Source organism: Bubalus kerabau, chromosome 9, assembly GCF_029407905.1.
Source record: "Bubalus kerabau isolate K-KA32 ecotype Philippines breed swamp buffalo chromosome 9, PCC_UOA_SB_1v2, whole genome shotgun sequence".
Classification (NCBI taxonomy): domain Eukaryota; kingdom Metazoa; phylum Chordata; class Mammalia; order Artiodactyla; family Bovidae; genus Bubalus; species Bubalus kerabau.
Genome location: NC_073632.1, coordinates 68,630,486 through 68,654,849, shown reverse-complemented (window position 1 = coordinate 68,654,849; position 24,364 = coordinate 68,630,486). Strand labels below are relative to the sequence as shown.

At 43.4% G+C, this 24,364-nt stretch overlaps 1 protein-coding gene and 1 pseudogene across 5 annotated transcripts in view; both read left to right on the top strand.

Annotated features, from left to right (window-relative positions):
* The first annotated feature begins 8,402 nt into the window (after nucleotides 1-8,402).
* On the top strand, nucleotides 8,403-8,905 carry LOC129659891 (60S ribosomal protein L21-like; annotated as a pseudogene).
* A 3,885-nt stretch (nucleotides 8,906-12,790) lies between these two features.
* ANKRD6 (ankyrin repeat domain 6) overlaps nucleotides 12,791-24,364 on the top strand; it is a 183,818-nt gene continuing 172,244 nt past the window's right edge. For all 5 annotated transcript variants that reach the window (XM_055535495.1, XM_055535498.1, XM_055535496.1 and 2 more), the window contains exon 1: nucleotides 12,791-12,987. The gene's annotated coding sequence lies outside the window, so the exon portion shown is untranslated. The remainder of the gene's footprint in view (nucleotides 12,988-24,364) is intronic.

Genomic DNA, 24,364 nt, shown 5'->3' with positions numbered 1-24,364 from the left:
ATATTCTGGCTGATGTGGGAAAAATGGATTGTAGGTTTCAGGATGGAAACATAAATAACAGATCACTTTAGCAGTTCATAAATGAAATGAATAGAGAAGTGGAAAATGAGGGAAGTGGATAAATTTTATATAAATTTTGGAGGTAAAATAGATCAGAATTTATTGAAAGCTTAATTAACATGAATGTTCAGTGAAATGATTACCACCAGATATTTGATTTGAGTAACTAGATGTATGGTAATGCCATTTATTAAAAAATTAAGACCCAGATAGGAGCAGGATTGAGGGATGGGAGGTGAATGAAGGCCCTTGATTTCTAACATTCTAGTTACCATATATTGCCACAGGGAAAGCTACCTTAATATTGTAATTAATTTTGGCCATTTTTTAGATGTTTATCATGTTGTCTTTGGTATAAATCATGAATTTTTCCAACTACAAGCCATGAATGAACTAAAGATGACATTTGCAAAAGTTCCAAACTAGTGAGACAGAATGGCTGCGTATCAACTTCCATAAAAAGTTAACTTTCTATTCACTTGGACTTTTAAGGACAAGCTTCTGACATCAGAGGTGCCATAACGTGAGAGCAGAAAGCTCTGGACAGTAGAGTCAGCCAAACAGAGCCAAACAGCTCCATGTTTGTAGATCAGTTTGGATTTGACAACCCCTGCCTTGGCTGGGACAGTTACCCTAACTGCAATGATACACACAATCAAATTCTCCAAGACAAATGCCCTTATTTAAAATCCTCAAGAATGAAGGAGTCTCCAGGATGGTGCAGCAGGAAGGCTCTGAGCTCACCTCCTCTCAGTTCAGTTCAGTTCAATTGCTCACTTGTGTCCGACTCTTTGTGACCCCATGAACCGCAGCATACCCAGGCCTCCCTATCCGTCACCAACGGCCAGAGTCTACCCAAACCCATGTCCATTGAGTTGGTGATGCCTTCTAACCATCTCATCCTCTGTCGTCCCCTTCTCCTCATGCCCTCAATCTTTCCCAGCATCAGGGTCTTTTCAAATGAGTCAGCTCTTCGCACCAGGTGGCCAAAGTATTGGAGTTTCAGCTTCAACATCAGTCCCTCCAATGAATACCCAGGACTGATCTCCTTTAGGATGGACTGGTTGAATCTCCTTGCAGTCCAAGGGACTCTCAATAGTCTTCTCCAACATCATAGTTCAAAAGCATCGATTCTTCCATGCTCAGCTTTCTTTATAGTCCAACTCTCACATCCATACATGACCACTGGAAAAACCATAGCCTGGATGAGACGGACCTTTGTGGACAAAGTAATGTTTCTGCTTTTTAATATGTTGTCTAGGTTGGTCATAACTTTCCTTCCAAGGAATAAGTGTCTTTTAATTTCATGGCTGCAATCACCATCTGCAGTGATTTTGGGGCCCCAAAAAATAAAGTCTGACACTGTTTCCACTGTTTCCCCATCTATTTGCATGAAGTGATGGGACCAAATGCCATGATCTTAGTTTTCTGAATGGTGAGCTTTAAGCCAACTTTTTCCACTCTCTTCTTTCACTTTCATCAAGAGGCTCTTTAGTTCTTCTTTGCTTTCTGCCACAAGGGTGGTGTCATCTGCATATCTGAGGTTATTGATGTTTCTCCCAGCAATCTTGATCCCAGCTTGTGCTTCATCCAGCCCAGCGTTTCTCATGATGTACTCTGCATATAAGTTAAATAAGCAGGGTGACAATATACAGCCTTGATGTACTCCTTTTCCTATTTGGAACCAGTCTGTTGTTCCATATCCAGTTCTAACTATTGCTTCCTGACCTGCATACAGGTTTCTCAAGAGGCAGGTCAGGTGCTCTGGTATTCCCATCTCCTTCAGAATTTTCCACAGTTTATCGTGATCCACACAGTCAAAGGCTTTGGCATAGTCAATAAAGTAGAAATAGATGTTTTTCTGGAACTCTTGCTTTTTCGATGATCCAGTGGATGTTGGCAATTTGATCTCTGGTTCCTCTGCCTTTTCTAAAACCAGCTTGAACATCTGGAAGTTCACGGTTCAAGTATTGCTGAAGCCTGGGTTGGAGAATTTTGAGCATTACTTTACTAGCGTGTGAGATGAATGCAATTGTGCAGTAGTTTGAGCATTCTTTGGCATTGCCTTTCTTTGGGATTGGAATGAAAACTGACCTTTTCCAGTTCTGTGGCCACTGCTGAGTTTTCCAAATTTGCTGGCATATTGAGTGCAGCACTTTCACAGCATCATCTTTCAGGATTTGAAATAGCTCAATTGGAATTCCATCACCTCCACTAGCTTTGTTTATCGTGATGCTTCCTAAGGCCCATTTGACTTCACATTCCAGAATATCTGGCTCTAGGTGAGTGTGAGTAATCACACCATTGTGTTTATCTGAGTCGTGAAGATCTTTTTTTGTACAGTTCTTCTGTGTATTTTTGCCAGCTCTTCTTAATATCTTCTGCTTCTGTTATGTCCCTACCATTTCTGTCCTTTATTGTGCCCATCTTTGCATGAAATGTTCCCTTGGTATATCTAATTTTCTTGAAGAGATCTCTAGACTTTCCCATTCTGTTTTCCTCTATTTCTTTGCATTGATCGCTGAGGAAGGCTTTCTTATCTCTCCTTGCTATTCTTTGGAACTCTGCATTCAAATGGGTATATCTTTCCTTTTCTTCTTTGCTTTTTCCTTCTCTTCTTTTTACAGCTATTTGTAAGGCCTCCTCCTCTGAAGGACACACCAAAATTACAACTATTCACAGAGACAATGTTGATGAGATAGACCAGAACCTGCCAGAAAAGACCTTCCATAAGATACAAAGAAGGAATCACAAGACAGGTAGGAGGGGTAGAGTTGCAGTACAGTGGAAACCCGTAACCCTTGGGTGAGCAACCCATAAACGGGAGAGCAATTACAACTGCAGAGGTTCTCCTCAAGGGAAGAGGGAACTGAGTCCCACATCAGTCTCCCCAGCCTGAGAGTCCTGCACGGGAAAGATGAGGCCCCAAAGTGTGGCTTTGAAGGCCAGTGTTTACTTTTGGGAGACCCAGAGGGCTCTGGAAAATACAGACTCCACTCTTAAAAGGCACACATAAAGTTTCACCTGCTCTGGGACCCAGCACAGAAGCAGTAATCTGAAAGGAGCCAGGGTCAGACCCACTTGCCAGTCTTGGAGCGTCTCCCAGAGAGGCAGGAGGAAACTAGAACTCATTCTGGGAACACAGACACTGGTCGCAGCCATTTTGGGGTGCTCATTCTACCATGTGGATGTTAGTGCTGGCAAGAAATTTTGGACTCCTCCCTCTAGTTTATTAGTCTCAGAACTCTACCCGTCCCCCCTCATTAGCCTGAGGCACCAGTACTGGGATGTTAGGCCCAGCAACTACCTGGGGCTGTGTCCCCGCCCACCAGCAGTCAGGCTGTCTTAAGAGCCCCTGAACCCACAGCTTCCCAGGACATGATCCTGTCCAACAGAGGACCCAGGTCTTGGCCCCATACACCAGTCACAGGAGCTCAACCTGGGACTCTCAGGGCCCTGCAGCCAGAGACTCCCAGACCTCGCTCCACTCACTGGTAGGCGGACAAAGACCCAGGAACACCAGAGTCCTGCAGCCTGCCATGGCAGGACCTGGTCAACCCACCAGCAGTCCAATACTAGCTCTGGGACCTCTGAGCCCTGTAGCTAAAGACCCCAGGACCTGGATTGGCTCACTGTAGTGAGAACCAGTCCTGGGATTTCCTAGACCCCAACCCCATCCACCAGAGTGTGGACATAAGGCCTAGGACCACAGTCCCATAGCCTGCCTCCTCAGGACATGGCCAACACACCAGCCCCAGGACACCTGGACTCCAGACTCTAGCCTTGCCCACCAGCAGGCCAACTCCAGCTCTGGGACACCTTGGGTCCCCAATCCAGGGTCCTGGGATCCAGGACCACCATCTCCTGTGGGCTGACAACAGCTTTGGGACCTCCCAGGGCTCCACAGCCAGAGCATCTGGGAACTGGTGCTACCCACCCAGGAGCTGGCACTAGCCCTGGGCCCACTCACCATCAGGCTAGTATCAGCTCTGAGATACCTGACTCCTTAGCCAGCCACTCCAGGATTCAGCCCTACTTAACTAGTGGCCAGCACCAGCTTTGGGATGTGTTAGCCCCCATGTCAGGAACTGGCCCCTCCCACCAGCACTGAATCTGGGGATATTAGCCCCACAACCACCCATCCCAGAATCCAACTTTGCCATTGGTGTGCCTGCATTAGCCCCAAGACTTACTGGGGTTCTCCAGCCAGTTCATGAGCCAGACCCTATATAAGGCAGGGCCTGACCATCAAGCAGACTGGAAGCCAGCCATGCCTACCAGACCGCCCCTAGTAATCAGCCCACCACAAAAGGGGGAATCCCTAGACCATGTAGCCTGGTGGCCAGAGGGGAGTGCACTGCTTGGACACATAAGAAATCTCCTAAAAAGGCCAATTCTCCAAGGTCAGGAAACAAAACCAACCTAGAAGGTACGTAGAAGTAAACCCAGCAAAGTAGGCAGAATGAGGCAATAGAGAACATGTTCTAAATGAAGGAACAAGTTAAAACCCCAGAAGGAGAACATAAGTGAAGTGGAGATAGGCGATCTACCTGAGAAAGAGTTCAAGATAATGATGTTAAAGATTATCAAAGAACTCGGGAGGAGAATGGATGGACAGAGTGAGAAGTCAGATTTTAACAAAGAGTTAGAAAATAAAAGAGAAGCACCAGAGATGAAAAATATAATAACCGAAATGAAAAATACATTAGAAGGGAGACTTCCCTGGTAGTCTAGTGGTTAAGACACCCAGCTTCCACTGCAGGGGGGCTGGGTTCAGTCCCTGATCGGGGAACTAAGATCCCACATGCTATGAGGTGAGGCCAGAAAAAAAAAAAATTAGAAGGAATCAGTAGTAGTATAGATAACCCAGAGGAACATAACACTGAGCTGGAAGATAGAGTAATAGAAATCATTGAAGCTGAGCAAAAAAAAAAAAAAAAAAAAAGGATAAAAAGAAATGAAGAAAAAAAAAAAAAGAAATGAAGACAGTTTCAGAGACTTCTGGGACAACATCAAGTATGTTAATACTCTCATTATAGGGGTCCCAGAAGGAGGAGAGAGAAAGAGAAAAGGGAGAGAACATATTTGAATAAAAAGAGCAATAAACTTCCCTAACCTGGGACAGGAATAGATATCCAAGTCTGGGAATTACAGAGTCCCAAACAGAATCAATCCAAAGACAAATATTGTATAACATCACTTATATGTGGAATCCAAAAAATAAAACAAATGAATGAATATAACAAACCAGAAACAGACTCACAGATACAGAGAACAAACTAGTGGTTACTGGGGTCAGGAATGGGGGAGGGGCAAGATGGAGTACAGGATTAAGAGGTACAAACTATTAATACTACATATAAAATAAATAAATTACAAGGATATATTATACAGCACAGGGAACAGAGTGAATGAATATTTTGTAATAACTTTACATGGCGCATAAACTATAAAAATTTTGAATCACTATGTTGTACACCTATTGGTGAATTCAGAAGTTATGTCATATTCAGAGGATCCCAGGAAAGGTGTCTCAGGATATTTCAAGAGATAAAGCTTCGTTCGAAAGGGAACTTGGGTTTTACTTCTCTCTGTCCTCACCTTTCTTTCTGCATGAAAACTGGCTTTCTGTGCTTCTCCCACCAGATGGCAGGAGATGGCTGCCTCACCTTTCAGGCCCAGTGATAGTGGGCTCAGGTTCTGGATCTAGACTATCCAGGTTCAAATCCTGGCTCCAACACTAACCAGCTGTGTGACTTGGATCAAGAAATTTAACCTCTCTGTGCCTTGATTTCCTCATCTCTCAACTGTTGTTAATGTTATATACCTCAATAGGATTGTGCTTAGTTGTTCAATTGTGTCTGACTCTTTGCGACCCCATGGACTGTAGCCCCCCAGGCTCCTCTGTCCATGGGGATTCTCCAAGCAAGAATACTAGAGTGGGCTGCCAGGCCCTCCTCCAGAGGATCTTTCCAACCCAGGGATCGAACCTAGGTCTCCCGCATTGCAGGCAGATTCTTTACTATCTGAGCCACAAGGGAAGCCTTGCCTTTATATGGTTTTTCCTGTGGTCATGTATGGATGTGAGGGTTGGACTGTGAAGAAGGCTGAGCGCCGCCGAAGAATTGATGCTTTTGAACTGTGGTGTTGGAGAAGACTCCTGAGAGTCCCTTGGACTGCAAGGAGATCCAACCAGTCCATTCTGAAGGAGATCAGCCCTGGGATTTCTTTGGAAGGAATGATGCTAAAGCTGAAACTCTAGTACTTTGGCCACCTCATGCGAAGAGTTGACTCATTGGAAAAGACTCTGATGCTGCGAGGGATTGGGGGCAGGCGGAGAAGGGGATGACAGAGGATGAGATGGCTGGATGGCATCACTGATTCGATGGACGTGAGTCTCAGTGAACTCCGGGAGTTGGTGATGGACAGGGAGGCCTGGTGTGCTGCGATTCATGGGGTCGCAAAGAGTCGGACACGACTGAGCGACTGATCTGATCTGATATAAGTTTTAACTATTATCTTTGATTCCTAGGCAAGAAAATCTGGTTGGGGGACTTCCTGGCAGTCTAGTGGGTAAGACTCTGCCTGCCAATGCAGGGGTATGGGTTTGATCCCTGGTCAGGGAACTAAGGTCCTATATGCAGCGAGGTGTGCCCAGAATTCAATGGGAATTTGCTGTATGGGTCAGGAAACTCAAACAGGGGCTCTGTATCAACCTAGAGGGGTAGGATGGGGAAGGAGATGGGAGGGATAATATATGTATACCTATGGCTGATTCATGTTGGGTTTGACAGAAAACAGCAAAATTCTGTAAAGCAATTATCCTTCAATAAAAAATAAATTAATTAAGACAAACAAAAAAAAGAGGCACTTGACTGTCAAAGTTTTATAAGTTGGGAAATTGATTACATGATTTACCCATGGTCACACACTCATTTTTCTACTGGGTAGTTGATCTTTATCATAATGATTAACAGAATCTCCTTATACATATATATAAAAAAATCTTACTGAGTTTGGGCCAGTGGTCCACTCCTAATGGCCCAATCATACTTCACACAGTACTATATACTGCTACTCCTTCAGGGCACATATCTCAGCTATAATTGAGCATTTGATTGAGGACTGTATTTACCACTAGACCTCAGGACCACTGCTTGTGCTCACTGTTTTGTTCTCAGTGCCTAACACAGCAGTCAGAATCTCTACGTACACCATTTACGTTGTATTTTCTGTGCACTATGGTAGCCCGATGGTGGTCCAGTTTCAACAAATATGCTGAGTGAACGGTCCAACCCATTAGGGCGGAGGGTGTAGCTGGTGGCTGCAAAGGCCTACCTTCATGAATGGGGAGGCAGTTCTGAGCAAAAGGAGATAAGCTCAACAGAAACTTCCAAATAGACCTACTATTTGCTTCACGTGGCCAGGCACAGGGAATACAAAGTCAAACAAATGTCAGGCAGAGATTGTGGGTGGCATAATCCCCTGCCACTCTGTCCTTTCGTTTGATATCCCTAAGTGTTCTTGAGGATCAACACAGCCACTGAAGGAAGCCCAGGCACAGAGGCTGACTCATGATTGTTTACCCTGGGTATGATAATCACCCCCTCATTTCTGGGATCCAGTTGTGATCAATGACATGTAAGGAGAAATCAATTTAAGGGGCAGCTGAGAAGAGTTTGTTCCCAAATTAAAACACAATGGGAAGCGCTGTCCCTTTTTCCTGGTTAGATGTCAAGCCAAAAACAAAAGCCAGTAATGAGGTGGTACAGTAGCATAATAAAGAATCTAGGCCCAGATATTTTATTATGTAAGTTTTTACATGTTTAAACTGCTCTAGACAAGCATGCTCTTTCTTGCAGCCAAACACTTTTTAACTGATAAACACAGTCCCTTTACCTTCATAACTGAAAGTGAGCAAGAGAGACAAATCAGGTAATCAGTAGCTTAAGATCAGAAACTCAGAAGGATGCCCACTACCAACACTCCTCTTCCACAGGGTACTGTAAGTGTTTAATTGCCTCATAAGATCGGAAAAAAGACAACAGGATTGTGACACTAAAAGCATGTACTATCCATAAAAGAAAAAATACAAAATTAAAAACTTTTTCTCAGCAAAGAGTCTGTTAAGAGAACGAGTGGAGTAAAATATTCATAAACCACATATCTGACATGGGACTTAACATCTAGAATATGTAAAGAATTTTCAAAACTCAACAGTAAAAAAAATTCCAGTTAGGAAATAGGCAAAAGACATGAAGACATGTTTCACCAAAGAGGCCGGGGTGCCAGATAAGCACATGAAAAGATGTGCAGACTTTCAACTTCCAGTATTGACCAAAATGAGCAATCCAAAGGGAAAGAGGCAAGGCATCTTTTTGTATACCTTTTAGAAGACAGAAGTCATTCCTCTGGCCACATCCATGTGAATCTACAAGAAAGGTGATGTTGTAGACATCAAGGGAATGAACCTTGTTCAAAAAGGGAATGCCCCACAAAGGTTCCCAATGGCAAAACTGGAACAGTCATGCTGAGTGTTACCCAGCATGCTGTTGGCATTATTGTAAATAAACAGGTTAATGGCAAGATTCTTGCCGATAGAATTAATGTATGTATTGAACATATTATGCAACCCATGAGTTGAGATAGCTTCTTGAAGTATGTGAAGGAAAACGATCAGAAAAAGAAGGAAGCCAAAGAAAAGGGTATTTAGGTTCCACTGAAGTTTCAGCCTGCTTCACCCAGAGAGGCATACTTTGTGGGAAGCAATGGAAAGGAACCTGAGCTGCTGGAACCCATTTGTTATGAATTCAAAACTCTGGGTCTATTTGCAAACATAAGATGAATAAAGAAGATGTGGTACATAGATACAACAGAACATTACTCAGCCACAGAAAGGAATGAAATTGGGTCATTTGTAGAGATATGGATAGACCTAGAGTCTGTCATTAGCAGAGTGAAGTTAGTCACAAAAACAGATATCGTATATTAACACATATATATGAAATCTAGAAAAATGGTTCACATGAACCTACTTGCAGAGCATGAATAGAAACACAGACATAGCAACACAAGGTGGGGAAGGGGAGGGTGGGACGAGCTAGGAGAGTGGCACTGACATATACTCACTACCCCGCATAAAACAGATCAATAGTGGGGAGCTGCTGCATAACACAAGAAGCTCAGCTCAGGGCTCTGTGATGACCTAGAGGGGTGGGGTGGAGAGGGTGGGAGGGAGGCTCGAGAGGGAGGGGATATATGTGTACACATAGCTGATTCACTTCGTTGTACAGCAGAAAGTAACACAACAGTGTAAAGCAATTATATTCCAATTTAAAAAACATTTAGGTTTTTCAGGGTGGATGTGACCAGCATAGGGATAGGAAAATGTAACAAAACAGAGCACCTAAAACTGACCCATAGATATTTGGAAACCATTATAAGATAGCTCTGGCACTGCGAATGAGAGGAGAAATTGAATTTCAGATGGAATGTGAAAAGCAAAACTTTATAACTTTCAGAAGAAAATATGGGAAAATGTTTTTATATCCTTGGAGCCAAGAAGGATTTCTCAAAACCCATAAATTAGGGCAAAAGACATGAGAAATTAACAGAAGAGAAAACAAGAAGAGTTAGCAAACATTAAAGATGAACAATTATACCTATAATTGGAGAAATGCAAATCACAGTATTTGATTTACAAATTTGTATTTGAAATACACATCACAGTAAGAAATCATTTCACACCCACAGGAAAAACAAGCACTGGCAGAGATGTAGAGCCAGGGGACTTTCATACACCACTGCAGGAATTAAAATTGGTACAACTGATTCAGAAAACCATTGGCATTACCTAGTCTGTAAATTTGAACATACTCGTACCTTAAGACTCAACCATTCCACTTCCAAATATGTATCTTAAAAACTCCTGCACACATACCTCAGAAGAAATATTTAGGAATGTTCATAGCAACACTGCAAAAGCAAAAACTGGGACAATGTCCAACACACTGTCTGAAAGTAACCTGGGTAAATAAACTATGATATCTTCTCTCAATGAAATACCACCTAACAGAGGAACTGAAGAGTTGAATCTCAGAAACAGAATGCTAAGTGAAAAAAAGCAAGCTGAATCGGAATGGTGAAGAATGATTCCACTTAGAAAAAAGTTCAAAAACAGGCAAAACTGAACAGTGTAGTATTTAGGGCTACATATATTTGTGGTAAGAGAATTACTAACACAGAATTATGGATGGCCGTTTCCTTTGTAAGACAAAGAGGGTATGATTGTAGAGGGGGCATGTATGAATTTTCTTGAGTGGGAAGCCTTAGCAAGGGCAGTTTCAGGAATGGAAGGCAGAACGGTGGTTTGAAGGACCAATTGCAGCTAGTGATACAAAAGAAATCTAGTGTGGTCAGCTCGTTAAAGAAATGTTGCTGGTAATAGGAGCCAATTAGTTGGTTAGATGGCAATGGCACCCCACTCCAGTATTCTTGCCTGGAAAATCCCATGGACAGAGGAGCCTGGTAGGCTGCAGTCCATGGGGTCGCCAAGAGTCAGACACGACTAAGTGACTTCACTTTCACTTTTCACTTTCATGCACTGGAGAAGGAAATGGCAACCCACTCCAGTGTTCTTGCCTGGAGAATCCCAGGGACGGGGGAGCCTGGGGGGCTGCCGTCTCTGGGGTTGCACAGAGTCGGACACGACTGAAGTGACTTAGCAGCAGCAGCATCAGCAGCAGTTGGTTAGATGGCATCACTGACTCAATAGATTTGAACTACAGCAAACTCCAGGAAATAGTAGAGAACAGGGAAGCCTGGCGTGCAGCAGTCCATGAGTTTGCAAAGAGTGGTACACGACTTAGCAACTGAACAAGAACAATACTCTAACAAAGTAGTGAAAGCTATCATTGGTAGAGCCAAATTTTTCCTCAGGAAGCAGAAGGAGAAGGTAGTGAGGTGGATGTGTGAGGTTGGCTGTGATGGAACCGGACAGAGGGGCAGAACAAAGTTGTAGGCTGCCAGCCTTCCTCACACACAGGGAGCTTCAGGATTCTCCTTTCATGAGATGCCCAAAGACCGTGTGTCCACTTGGCAATAAGCAAGCATGATCTCCAAACAGCTCACCCACTGTCTGCTTTGGCTCTCATGAGGCCCCTCTGCCAGGAATTCCCATTAATTAAGTGAACTCCAGGAGTTGGTGATGGACAGGGAGGCCTGGTGTGCTGCGATTCATGGGATCACAAAGAGTCAGACACGACTGAGCGACTGAACTGAACTGAACTGAAGGTCTGGGAAGAACTGCAGACCAGTCAGCTCCCAGGAGCATTCGAATGTCTTACAGACTGGATTCTGTTCCTTTCAGCAGGATTAATGTGTGATTGCTCTGACTGCCCACGAATGCAACTTCAAACTCCATCTCATCTCCACTCTGTGGTGATCTCATAAAAGCCTCCTGGAGGAATGGAGCACTCTGTATCTCTGGATGTTTATTCAATGGACTAGCTTGGAAAAGCCTTTAATCTGGAAAAGTGTAAGAAAGAAACAGTCACACTGAAAGGTAACAGGTACTTTGACCTTGGGGGATCACCTAGCCCTCACTGGTGACCTACCTGGAGAGAAATTCAGAGCTGATGGGCAAGGAAAAGAAATGTATTCTTCTAATAGCTCGTGATGGGGAATGACAGGGATGGGGACAAATCTGAAGAAGGCCAAAGGACTTCAGAAGAGAGATTTCACATCCTGCCGAGTAAAATTCTAGTTATGACTTTGGGATTGGGGAAGTTCAGAAGTTGGAAGAAAATCAGGCACTTACTCTTCCCAGGTGTGCCGTAGTACTGTTTAGATTCATTCTCATTGATGTTTCCTGAAGGAGAGAGGGAGACACATATCTTAAGAAAACATAGGAGATCATCACGTTTCTTTTCCCCAGGTCTATTTCAGAGGGAATACGAAAAAAAAAATCCGGCTAAAATTAAGCTCAGGTAAGCCGGAAACTCCATTCTGGGGTTTCACCTCCCTCTCCATCTCCCTGTGTTCAGAGAGTAGATACCTGTCACGCTTCTTCAAAAGGTTGAATGAGATCCTTCCTACTCATTCATAGATTCATTCAACAATAATTTATTGAGCGCTCGCTGTGTTCAGGGAACTCTTCTAGACACGGAAGAAGTAACTGAAAAATAGACAAAAAACAGAAGGAGTCAGTGTGTAAAGCGGGATTTGAATATAGGAGGCTGGACCGTTCAATGCTTCCTATTTCATTAAAAGATGCTTCCGAGAAGCTACTAACCGACAAGCTGTTTGGAATAAAGGCTTGCTTTCTTCTCTTCAGCTTTCTAATGAATCTGGATCTTTCATCATTGTTGTCTAGCTTCCGTTGAGACATCTCAGCTAAGTGAACTACGAATACATTGAAATACACACTTGGCCACAGGTTGAAGGATGGTTTCTCCTCCCGAATCCCCTCTCCCTCCTAACAAACCTGACAACCTGTGCTCCGAAAACCTCACCCAATTGCATGCCCTGGCTCCTCTCCCTCTTGATAAGAAGGCCTCTCGGCAGGCGCCGAAGGCGCGGCGGCTGGGCAGGGAGCTGGCTGCAGAGCGAGGCCAGCGGGAGGGCTGGGGGGCCCCACCTCGCCCCGGGCCGCCGCCGCGCCCGAACCGGCCGCTGCGGGGCGCTGCGGCCCCAGCCTCCGAGCGCGGGCGGGCGGGGCGGAGGGCCGAGCGGGCGGCGGGCGAGGCGGCTCGGCCACAGGTAACCTGCGGAGCGGCGAGCGCAGCCCGGCGAGCGGCGGCAGGAGGCGGCGGCGCTGGGAGGCGCCGAGGCCCAGGGGCCGCCGGAGCCAGCGAAAACCCGTGCCCACCGAATCCCCTCGCCTCCCACCCCGTCGTCAGCATCGGACCCTGCGGCGCGGAGAGAAAGGTACTGTGTGACCTCGCCGGGTCCTTTCCAGACCTCTCTTTCTCCAAGGGCCGGCGCCCCCTCCTCCCGGTGTGTGTGTGTGGGGCTCTGATCCGGGGAGGACGATGTCGCGGGTGGGGGCTCCCCCAGATCGCTGTTTGGGGGAGAGTCCCAGACCCAGCGCGATGCCGCCTTTCTTGCGGCCTCCGGGGAAGCCGTCGCCTGAGCTTGGGGCGGGGAGGGTGGGGGGGAGTCCTCCCCTGGGCACCTCCCTTGTCGCTTTCCTTCATTTGCTTCCCTAGAATATAGAACTTGGGGGAGGGGGCAGAGAACTTTCTTGCCTTTGCACGTCCCCTTCCTCTTGCTCCAGTGAGCTGGAAGAGTTTGTAGAAAGTGGTGGTGGTGGTCGGGGTGTGTGTTTGAGGAGAACAGGGGTCCCCAGGTATTCCGGACGCGGAAACCCGGCAGTCTTGGGGCGTAAAAGGAGGGTCTCCTCTGGTCGCCAGCGGCCCCCGCCGTCCCCGGGCCTGCGGTCGGCTTCGGAGTGACCGGACTTGGCTGGGACGTGCCTGCAGCCTGGTCCCTTCCCTCACCCCTTCGAGGACCGCAAAGGGGCGCAGGCGCCGGACCGTGGGGGCTATTCTGTCCGGGGGAGCTCCGTTCTGGCATTAAGCTCTCTAAAGAGTTAGCAAGTGGCATGTCCCAGAGCTCGAGGAAGCGAGCACGTTGTTTGGTCTGAATTGAGACATCTGTTCACCGACACTTGTCTTGGAAATTTCAGTGTGGTGCTTCCGGTAGATTTGAGGAGGGGGAGGGGAAGTGGCGTCTATTACTTGTTACCAGAGAGGAGCTTCAATTTCCTAAAGCGGGTCAAGCATGTTTTCCCTAAAGCGTGGTGAGATGGTGCAAGCGGTGGTGGAAGAAGTTCCCTTTGGGGTTATGAGACTAAGCCTTGATGCGTCTTGTTAGGTTGTGTGACTTTGGAAAATTCACTTTTTAAGCCTCGGGTAAACTGGGTGTATTTGTACATAACCTGGTAGTACTGTTGTAGAAATTAAATGTAAGTGACAAGCTTGGCATAGAACTCTTGAACGTTGGGCATCCTTTCTGTGAGCCTGTGGATGAAGATAGTCGTTTCACGTTTAGGTAACATCTACTAGGCCAATGTTAGTGGGAAGAACTTGGGCAATGAATACAAACACACCTGGGTCCATGGTGGTCCCACAGTGTACTGCTGGTCTCTGGGGGAAGGGGGTCCCATCCTTAGAATAGCAATAGCAACCTTGGTTCTCCTGGTGTCCTACCTTCTGATTACACTTGTTCATCTTCCATCATCCTTAGTAGCTGCTTAATATATTGTAAATGAAGAATTTTTAAAAAAATTAAAGATACTAATTAGAAGAGTTTTCTGCACTCTAGGTCATAAATGAGGAGGGGAGAGAGGAAGAAGGGTGGAAAAAAAATAAGAGCCCAGGAAAACAACTGATGGCACATTGGGAGATATAAACCAAAGGTGGTAACAAAATGCCGATTTGTTAACTCCTGGTTCAGTGGTGGCACCAAAAATTAACCTTCGCTTCTCACTCAGACCCATGAGCCTCTCCAGAGCCCCTCCAGATAAGTACATAATCCAAGTAAAAGCAGACAGTTTGCTTAGAGACAACTCTGCTTAGAGACGAGGCACACATCCAGCTCCCAGGGCACGCATAAGCTGAAATTCTGGGGCCGCCACTCTGAACTATAGAGTGCATTCAGAAACCAACAAACGAAGAAGGACAAATTAAAAATAAGAACAGAAGACACACCCAGGTAGCTGAAGAACCAGAGCATCCTTAGAAACTTGCAGCCCTGAGCACTCCTCCCCATGGCATTCCACTTCTCTTTTATCTCCCAGAGGAACCACTAGTCTGGCTTTTGTGTTTATTTCCCCATTGCTTTTCACACTTAGTATCTGATATGAGAAACTCTGTGGAAGGCAAGTTTCTAAATAACCATTTTCACAGGAACCTGGAGCCTGTAGAACTTAAAAGCAGGATATTGAGAGTAAGATGCAAACCACAAAAAAGCTGAAAGTATCAAAGTGCTGGGGTGAGCAGTCTCTCTGTCACGCTTTGCCCCCGGTTTTGTTGGCAAGGCTCCGCGGGTGTGTTCTGTCTGTATGGGGGAGGCCCAGTCTCTTCAAACATAGCTTGGAGGCTATAATTTTGAATGCTTTGCTTGAGTCTCTAAGAATTGGAAAAACAGTAATTTGCATGCATGTGTTTTAGAAGTCTTTAAAAAAAATACCAATTAACCAGAGGACATTGTATTGGGATTTGAAGGATTAAGCCAACTGAGAGTGACCTTTAAAAACGGTTTTAACCTAAATTCTTCTTTTTCTGGTTGTGATGTTTGTGTTTGGACTTTTAAGTTATTTCTTTGGGTTGACTCACAGCTCTCCTCCGTAAATCGTACACATTCAGTCACTTCTTGGGTAATCAGAGATTCCTAAACTTGGTTTATGGTGCCCTTTGTATCTCAGTAATTTTTTCACAGTGCCCCTAGTTTTCGGTAGCTAGTAAGTAGTTAGGTTGAAATAATGTAATACGTATTTATATCCTAACAACATAGAAGCTGTTTGAAGGAAAATGACACACATAAACTGAGAGAAAAAAATTCATATCATTCTTAAATAACCAGTTTAAAACGGAATGTGTGTGTGTGTGTGTGTGTGTGTGTGTGTGCGCGCGTGCGGGATCTGATTGGATCCCACTCTCGTTTCCTGTCCCACATTAATTTTTCTGCAGCACTCGCTTTTTATCGCAGCAACCACTGAAAACCCACGCTTTGCAGAGATACAATGTCATTGGTGGGAATGCAATAGGATCTGATTTGGAAACTGTGAACTCCACCAGCCTGTAGGTGCAATGTCCAGCGTGTTGAGTACGCTATTTCCCTTGAAATTTTCAGAAATCCTGAGTTGTTCCTGTGAATTTGCTACAGCACTCCCAGTGCCTTGGTGAACAGTTGAGGAATTGTTGGTCTAAGATAAACCTGCTTCTCAGGAGAGACCAGTTAACTAAGGAAGGTGTCTGCCTGAAAAAGCCCCAGGTTAAGCTTCTGTGTGGGTTTCCCAGGTGGCTCAGTGGGTAAAGAATCTGCCTGCACTGTAGGAGATGCCGACAGACTTGGGTTCGATCCCTGGGTCGGGAAAGTCCCCTAGAGGAGGGCATGGTGGCCTAATCAGTATTCTTGCCTGGAGAATCAGAAGAGCGACCTAGCACACACAATAGCTTCTGTGTGCAGTGGGCTGCATCTTGGTTTTCTCCTATTTGAAATAGAGTTGGCTCATAATACTCTTTGAGAGAATTAAACTAGATAATATACATAAAACCACCTTTTAAAGACCTGGAATACAATGGAGTCTCAAGAAATAATAGCTGTTTTAATGGTTGTTATTATGTATGTGAGTGCTAAGTTGCTTTAGGGGTGTCTGACTCTTGCGACCCTATGGATTGTAGACCACGAGGCTCCTCTGTCCATGGGATTCTCCAGGCAAGAATACTGGAGTGGGTTACCATGTCCTCCCCCAGGGGATCTTCCCGACCCAGGGAACCCGTGTCTCTTACATCTTCTGCATTGGAAGGCGAGTTCTTTATCACTAGTGCCACCTGGGAAGCCTGGTTGTTATTATAAATAGTACCAAATCAGTGTCCAGTGATGGATATATGTCATTGCCCATATTTAAGAACAGTGGGTGCTCGAAATCTCTGTTAGCAAATAAACTATGAAGTAACTAGTTTACATTATAGGATGATTTATTGTTTTTTCAAACAGAAAATTCTGGTTTACTGTTGTGATGATCTTTGATTTTATTTAGACCATCTTTGGAATACTCATTTTCAGTGACCACCATGAGCCCTGGTTTGGACTGAGCCTGTATTAGTGCTCTGATGGAGGAGCCTGGTGGGCTGCAGTCCATGGGGTCGCTAAGAGTCAGACATGACTGAGCGGCTTCACTTTCACTTTTCACTTTCACGCATTGGAGCAGGAAATGGCAGTCCACTCCAGTGTTCTTGCCTGGAGAATCCCAGGGATGGGGGAGCCTGGTGGGCTTCCATCTATGGGGTTGCACAGTCGGACACGACTGAAGTGACTTAGCAGCAAAGGGGGTGTGATTGTCTTATGTCTTGGGAAGTTTGAACATAGGTGATAGGCTGGGAAGTGTTTCAAGTAGGATTTAATTTCTGCGTATACTTTTAGCACAGAGAGGCAGATAATCTTTTCAGATGATGTATATATATATTTTCATTGTGTTTGTTTATTTTTGGTTGTGCTGGGTCTTCCTTGCTGCTCACAGGGCTTTTCTTGTGGCAAGCTGGGCTACTCTCTAGTTGCAGTGCACAGCTTCCTTACTGCAGCGGCTTTTCTTGTTTCTGAGCACGGGCTCTAGGGCTCTTGGCTTTGGTAGTTAGTTATAGCATTTGGGCTCCATTTTGCGGCTCCCGGGCTCTAGAGCACAGGTTCAATAGTTCTGGCACACCGGATTAGTTGCTCTGTGGCAGGTGGGATCTTCCTGGATTACGGATTCGAACCCGTGTCTCCTGCGTTAGCAGGCGGATTCTTTACCACTGAGCCACCAGGGAAGCCCAGATGATATGGTTTTTATTAAATTGCAGAGCATCCCACGATAATGCCTATCAATAAGAGATACTTGTTAGTCTTCCAAGGAAAGGCTGACTTGGATAACGATGTCACAGATGGCTGTCATAGTTCCTTTTAAAAAACAGAACTTTCTTCCCTTGTCCAGATCCCAAGTCTAAGCTACTGCTGCTAAGTCACTTCAGTCGTGTCCGACTCTGTGCGACCCCATAGACGGCGGCCCACCAGGCTCTCCTGTCCCTGGGATTCTCCAGGCAAGAACTCTGGAGTGGGTTGCCATTTCCTCCTCCAATGCTTGAAAGTGAAAAGTGAAAGTGAAGTCGCTCAGTTGTGTCTGACCCTTAGCGACCCCATGGACTGCAGCCTACCCGGCTCCTCCGTCCATGGCATTTTCCAGGCAAGAGTACTGGAGTGGGGTGCCATTGCCTTCTCCCAGTCTAAGCTAGGACCGGGTGATATTTTAACAACTTTGAAGGATACGCTCAAAAATACATTCATCATAGTGATGTTTCCTTAGCGTAGTTGTAGATTATTATTGTTACGTTCTTCAGTCATTTATCATTGGGAAGCCTGTACAGAAGCATAGGTGATACTTCCAAATTGACCTTAAATTTTTTTTTTCCTGTTTGTTTTGGTTTATCATGTTGAGGGTTTTTTCCCCCTCTGTAAAATTTGGGTATATTTGTGTGTGTGGGAAACTATTTGATTCTTCTGAACTGATTGTTCTGTTTTTCCATTTCATGCCTATCTATAGATTATCAGCATTATTTTTCTTTAACATATTGCTCCCTTTTTAAAAAAATAACAATTTCATGTCTTACCTTGGTTAGGCGGATTATATTTAATACTGAACATCTTTTTTAAAAAATGTTTATGGCTGACTTAACAATGTTATATTAGTTTCAGGTATACAACACAGTGATTCATGAGTTTTATAGATAATACTCAGTGTCTTATGGTTTTAGGGTATACAGTAGAAAACTACATTGTAGATATTGAAATGTGGATTTGAATGAATTGCTTTCTTCCTTTTGTCTGCAACTCTTACTTAAAAGAAAATTGAGCCAAGGAGCAACTAAGCTCGTGTGCCACAACTAGAGAAAGCAACAGGCAGCAACGAAGACCTTCACAACAAAAATAAATAAGATTATTAAAAAAAATAAATAAAATTGAGAGTCAGAAAGTTTGAGCATTAATTTAACTATTAGAATCTGATATTCGCCACAAAGTACTTTATGAAATGCTTTACTTTTTTAAAAAGGTTGTTATCCATTCATAGTGATGGTGATTTAGTTGCTAAGTCATGTCCAACTCTTGCAACCCCATGGACTGTAGCCCACCGGGCTCCTCTGTCCATGGGATTTTCCAAGCAAGAATACTAGAGTGGGTTGCCATTTCCTTCTCCAGGGGCTCTTCCGGACTCAGGAATCAACCTGGGTCTCCTGTACTGCAGGCAGATTCTTTACTGATTGAGCTACCAGGGAAGCTCAATCCATTACAGTTATTATAATTATTATATAGTTATTATGTTGGCCATATTTCCCATGTTACAGTACATTCTTGTAGCTTATGTTTTACCTCATCGTTTGTACCTCTGAGTCCCCTACCCCAATACTGCCCCTCCCTTCCCCACTTGCCTGTCCCCACTGGTAGCCACTAGTTTGTTCTCTGTGAGTCTGCTTCTTTTTTGTTTGTTTCAGTCACTAGTTTGTTGTATTTTTTAGATTCCACATCTAAGAGATTATCATACAGTATTTGTCTTTCTCTACCTGACTTATTTCTCTTAGCATAACGTCCTCCATGTTCATCCATGTTGCTGTAAATGGCAAAATTCCATCTTTCTTATGACCAAATAATATGCCATTGTGTATATGTGTGTATGTGAGTTGCACATCTTCTTTGTCCATTCATCTGTTGATGGACACTTAGGTTGCTTCTATATCTTGACAGCAGTTGTAAATAAGGCTGTTATGAGCATTGGGGTACATGTGTCTTTTTGAATTAGTTTTTTGTGTCTTTCAGATAAATACCCAGGAGTAGAATTGCCGAGTCACATCGTAGTTCTATTGTTAGCTTTTTGGGGAAACCTCCATACTGTTTTCCATACTGACTGTACCAATTTATATTCCTGTACCAATTTATAACCCAGTGTACAAGGGTTCCCTTTCCTCTACATCCTTGCCAATGTTTGTTATTTGTGTTCTTTTTGATGATTGCCATTCTGACAGGCATGAGATGATATCTCATTGTGGTTTTGATTTGCATTTCCCTGATGATTAGCAATGTTGAGCATCTTTTCATGTGTCTGTTGACCATCTGGGAAATCTTTTTTCTTTTTTTCTGGGAAATCTTAATATCTTCATATACAATTAGGAAAGCGTATGTAATGATGAAAAGATTTAATTTAAATTTGGGAGTTTATTGATAGCTAAATGGACTTAATTTCCACCTCAGTGATTTATTGTTTCAGTTCAGGAATGGAGATTATGGGAAATATTTCTGTCCATGATAGTAAAAAACATTAAAATACATAAATTTATATTAAAAAAATTGAATTTAATGGAGATACCAGCAAATACCAACCAAAAATGGAAAAGTAGTCCAAAGTAAACTAGTATTAATAACTAAACAAGAATCAGCAAGGTTTTTTTGTTGTTGATTTTTGGTAAAGGACATGTGTTTTGAGTAATGTTTATAAAAGGAATAAATACAAAAGAATAAGGTCAATTTTCCTTACAGATATTAAGTGGATAAGAGGTGAAACTAGAACTTAGTTCTCTCTTAGTTTTCCACATCAACTCTAGGAATCCTGCTCTCCATCATCTTGTTGAGTTGGGTGGAGGGGCATGTCCGGGGCCTTGGGGAGGATGGAAGGACATCAGGGAGCGTGGTGTGGTCCAGGCTGCCAGCTCACCGTGGAGCTCTAGACAGTTTCTGAGAGCCTCAGTTTTCTCTTCCCTGAGGGGACTAGACCAAAATATTGCTTTAAAAACTGTATGGTTCTGTGAAATTACCCATATTCACAGGGTAAAATCAACATTCTTTTTCTTCCACACTTCTGAAGGTAGATGCCGTGGAGTCAACCTGATGATCTGTGGACCAGGAGAACTAATGAGATTGTTAACTTGACGTAACCTGAGGACTCCCTTTTATTATGAGCTCCAGTCGCTTACTGTGTTAAGTCCTTTCAGACTGTTCATGCCTGTATTCACACTCGGGAATATAAATCCAAAATACCATTCTATGTTAAAACCTGATCCCAAGGTCAGAAAATTTATATTCTTATTACTGTAAATTAGAGTTTTCAGTTTTTAAAAATGTCAGCATTTTATTCTAACTCTGGGCAAGTCCCACAGAAATCTGATATACAAGGAAATTGCCTCCAGGTGACAAGTTTGGGAAGTATTGGGTTTTTTCCCCCTTTGCATCTTTACAGGAATTTTAGACTTCTTAAAATGAACATATATTCAGTTTATGATCGTAAAAATAAATATATCAGGTATTCATAAAAAGCTGTAAAATCATACAAGAAAATTCACTGTTAATCATATGTATTAAAAAAAAAAACTTTGTTCCCGTAGTGGAACTATTTAGATATTTTAGTAACTAAAATATTTGCTTAATAGGAGGTAAAAATGTAATAACATGAGATGGGCCTATTTTATCATGGTTAAATGGTAGTGATTTGAATTTATTATTGACAATAAAAATAAACCAAATCATGAACAATTTGACTTGGAACATTTCAGTTCAGATTTTTCACAAAGCTAAATTTTTTCTCTTTCTTTGTCAGGATAACATGTCTCATGCCAGTCTTTAAAGTTACTTTTTAGCTAGAAAATACCAAGTGAACAGTAAGTCCCAGCATGAAATTCTGGATTTGACCCAGTTTAGGTACAATGCTGAAATGCATTGTATACTATTTTGTATTATGCCATAGATAGTCTAAAATATTCAAGTACCACAGAGCAGACTTCTTGAATCCACATATATGGATGCATTTGAGTATCCTAGTTATGCCCTATGTTTACAGTTTTGGTTAACCTTTGATTAAGAGGCATGCACTTCAGAGCTGATCTTACTGGGTAAGATGCCTGGTTCTGGCACCTATTGGTTGTAAAATTTTTGACAGTTTACTTAACTGTCACACTGCCTCGGTTTCCTAATCTGTAAAGTGGAGGTTTGATACAGTTTTGTACTCTGACTATAGTGATAGTTACATGAATCTGTGAATGTGATAAAATTCATAGAACTACACACACACATGCACACACACACATACCCTGAGCTCGTGGGAAAAGTGAAATCCAAGTAAGTTCTATAGTTAATGAATGGTATTATACCAATGCCCATTTCCTTGTTTTGATAATTGTACTCTGGTTATGTAAGACAGTTGGAGAAGGAAATGGCAACCCACTCTAGTATTCTTGCCTGGAAAATCCCATGGACGGAGTGTGGCGGGCTTACAGTCCACAGAGTTGCGAAGAGTCAGACACGACTGAGCGACTTCACTATGTAAGACATTACTGTTGGGAGATAGGGTACATGGGCACTCTCTGTACTATTTTTTATTGTGATGTACATGACATAAAACTCACCATTTCAATAGTATTTTAAATACGAAGTTCAGTGGCATCAGTTTCGTTCTCATTGTTGTGTAACCATCACCACTATCAGTCTCTAGAGACTTTCATCATCCTGAACTGAAACTGGGTACCCATTTAACAATAACTCCCCACTCTCATCTCCCCCAGACACCTGGTAACCACTGTTCTACTTTCTTTCTCTGTCAATTTGACTACTCTAGATGCCTTATATAAGTAGAATCATACAGTGTTTTTTCTTTTGTGTGTGACTTATTTTACTTACCGTCATGTCTTTGAGGTTCATGTACTATTTTTTTTTTGCAACTTATGTGAGAAAGTAATATTGTTTCAAAATAAGGTTTTTCTTCTATTTTCTTTTTTTTGGCTATGCCACCCAGCATGCAGGATCTTAGTTCCCTGACCAGGGATAGAACCGGTGCCTGTTGCCGTGGAAACACAGAATCCTAACCTTGGACCACCAGAGAATTCTCTCAAAATAAAGTTTAAAAAAGAAAAAAAGAAACAAATATCCCATTGATGGTGCCCCACTGCTGTACCACACCAAGGCATAGAGGTTAGGGACAGTGCAGGATGGCCAGGAAACCCAGAGAGTGACATTACCTCTCTTTCCTTCCTCCTCCTTATCCCCAGTCATAGGAGAAGAGATGAAGGAATAGCTGTGTTCTCTCTTGCATAGCGAAGAGTCTGCATTATTTATTAGTAGATTGCTGTATCAACCTGAGGAGAAGCTTTTAAATCTCCCACTATAATAGGGATTCCTGAGCTTCCCTGATGGCTCAGCAGTAAAGTATCTACTTGCCAATACAGGAGACCAGGGTTCAATCCCTGGGTCAGGAAGATTCCCTGGAGAAGGAAATGGCAACTCATTCCAGTTGCCTGGAGAATTCCATGGAGAGGGGCCTGGCAGGTAAGAGTCCATAGGTCGCAAAGAGTTGAACATGACTTAGAGACTAAACAACAACAACAAACTAGGGATTCTTAACCTGAGGTTCAGGACCGATGGACTGCAAAGGCTCTGACAGCTTCCAGAATTTAGGTGTGAGTACTTAATGCTCATTTGTATATATGAAAGGGGAAACATTCCATAACTTTCGTTATATTCTCAAATGATTCCCTAACCCCAAAATAGTAAGCACTACAAGAAAATATAATTTAAATATAATTTATAGAGCTCTTCCCACCCCATAACAAGCTTTTTCACTTGGGTGTCTTAGCCCCTTTCAGTTTTCTGGTGTTATCTTTCCCCTTACCAGGCTCCAGAGGCTTTCTTTCTGTTCAAACCTGGGAGAAGCCTAAATAGTTCTTTTCCCTGAGTCTCCAGCCATTCTCTCCTGTGTCCTACAAACTCCAGGATCCTCAAGTGGCCCCAGAGTAAACCATCTTCAAGTCTCCAGTGGGCATAAGTGGAACTGAGTGGGACTGAGTGGGACTCAGACTCTCTGGAGAAATTGTCATTGTTCAGTTGCTAAGTCATGTCTGACTCTTTGCGACCTCATGAATTACAGCGCACCAGAGGAGCCTGGTGGGCTGCTGTCTATGGGGTTGCACAGAGTCGGACACGACTGAAGTGACTTAGTAGCAGCAGCAGGCTTCGTTGTCCTTCACTGTCTCCCAGAATTTGGTCAAACTCATGTCCACTGAGTCAGTTATGCTGGAAAAATAGGAAGAAAATAATACTTGAGGTAAACAGCTATGGAAAACTCAGGAAGTGGTTCTGAATGACTGAGGTTCAGTAGATTCTGCCCTGGGGCATGCAAATTTAATTTTCAGATTGTTTTCTGGTTTACACTTTGTGTTACAAATGTATTATAAACGTACCATACAACACATTCTACCTTTTGGAGTATCGAGTGGTTTAGGTGAACTATTGCAATCCTGGCGTGCTGCGATTCATGGGGTCGCAAAGAGTCGGACACGACTGAGTGACTGAACTGAACTGAAATGAATTGTTATAAAAGATGTTAGGTATCAGAATTTATTTAATAAAGAGAACTCCCCAGTCATTCAGACTGGTTTTTAACTCATATAAATGGATTGCACAAATGGGAAAAACTGTAACTTGCAAGTTTTTCTTATACATGTGATTCTCTAATCTTTGCATTCATCTTAGAAATCCTTCAATAAATCGTGACTTGACTCATTTATTCAAC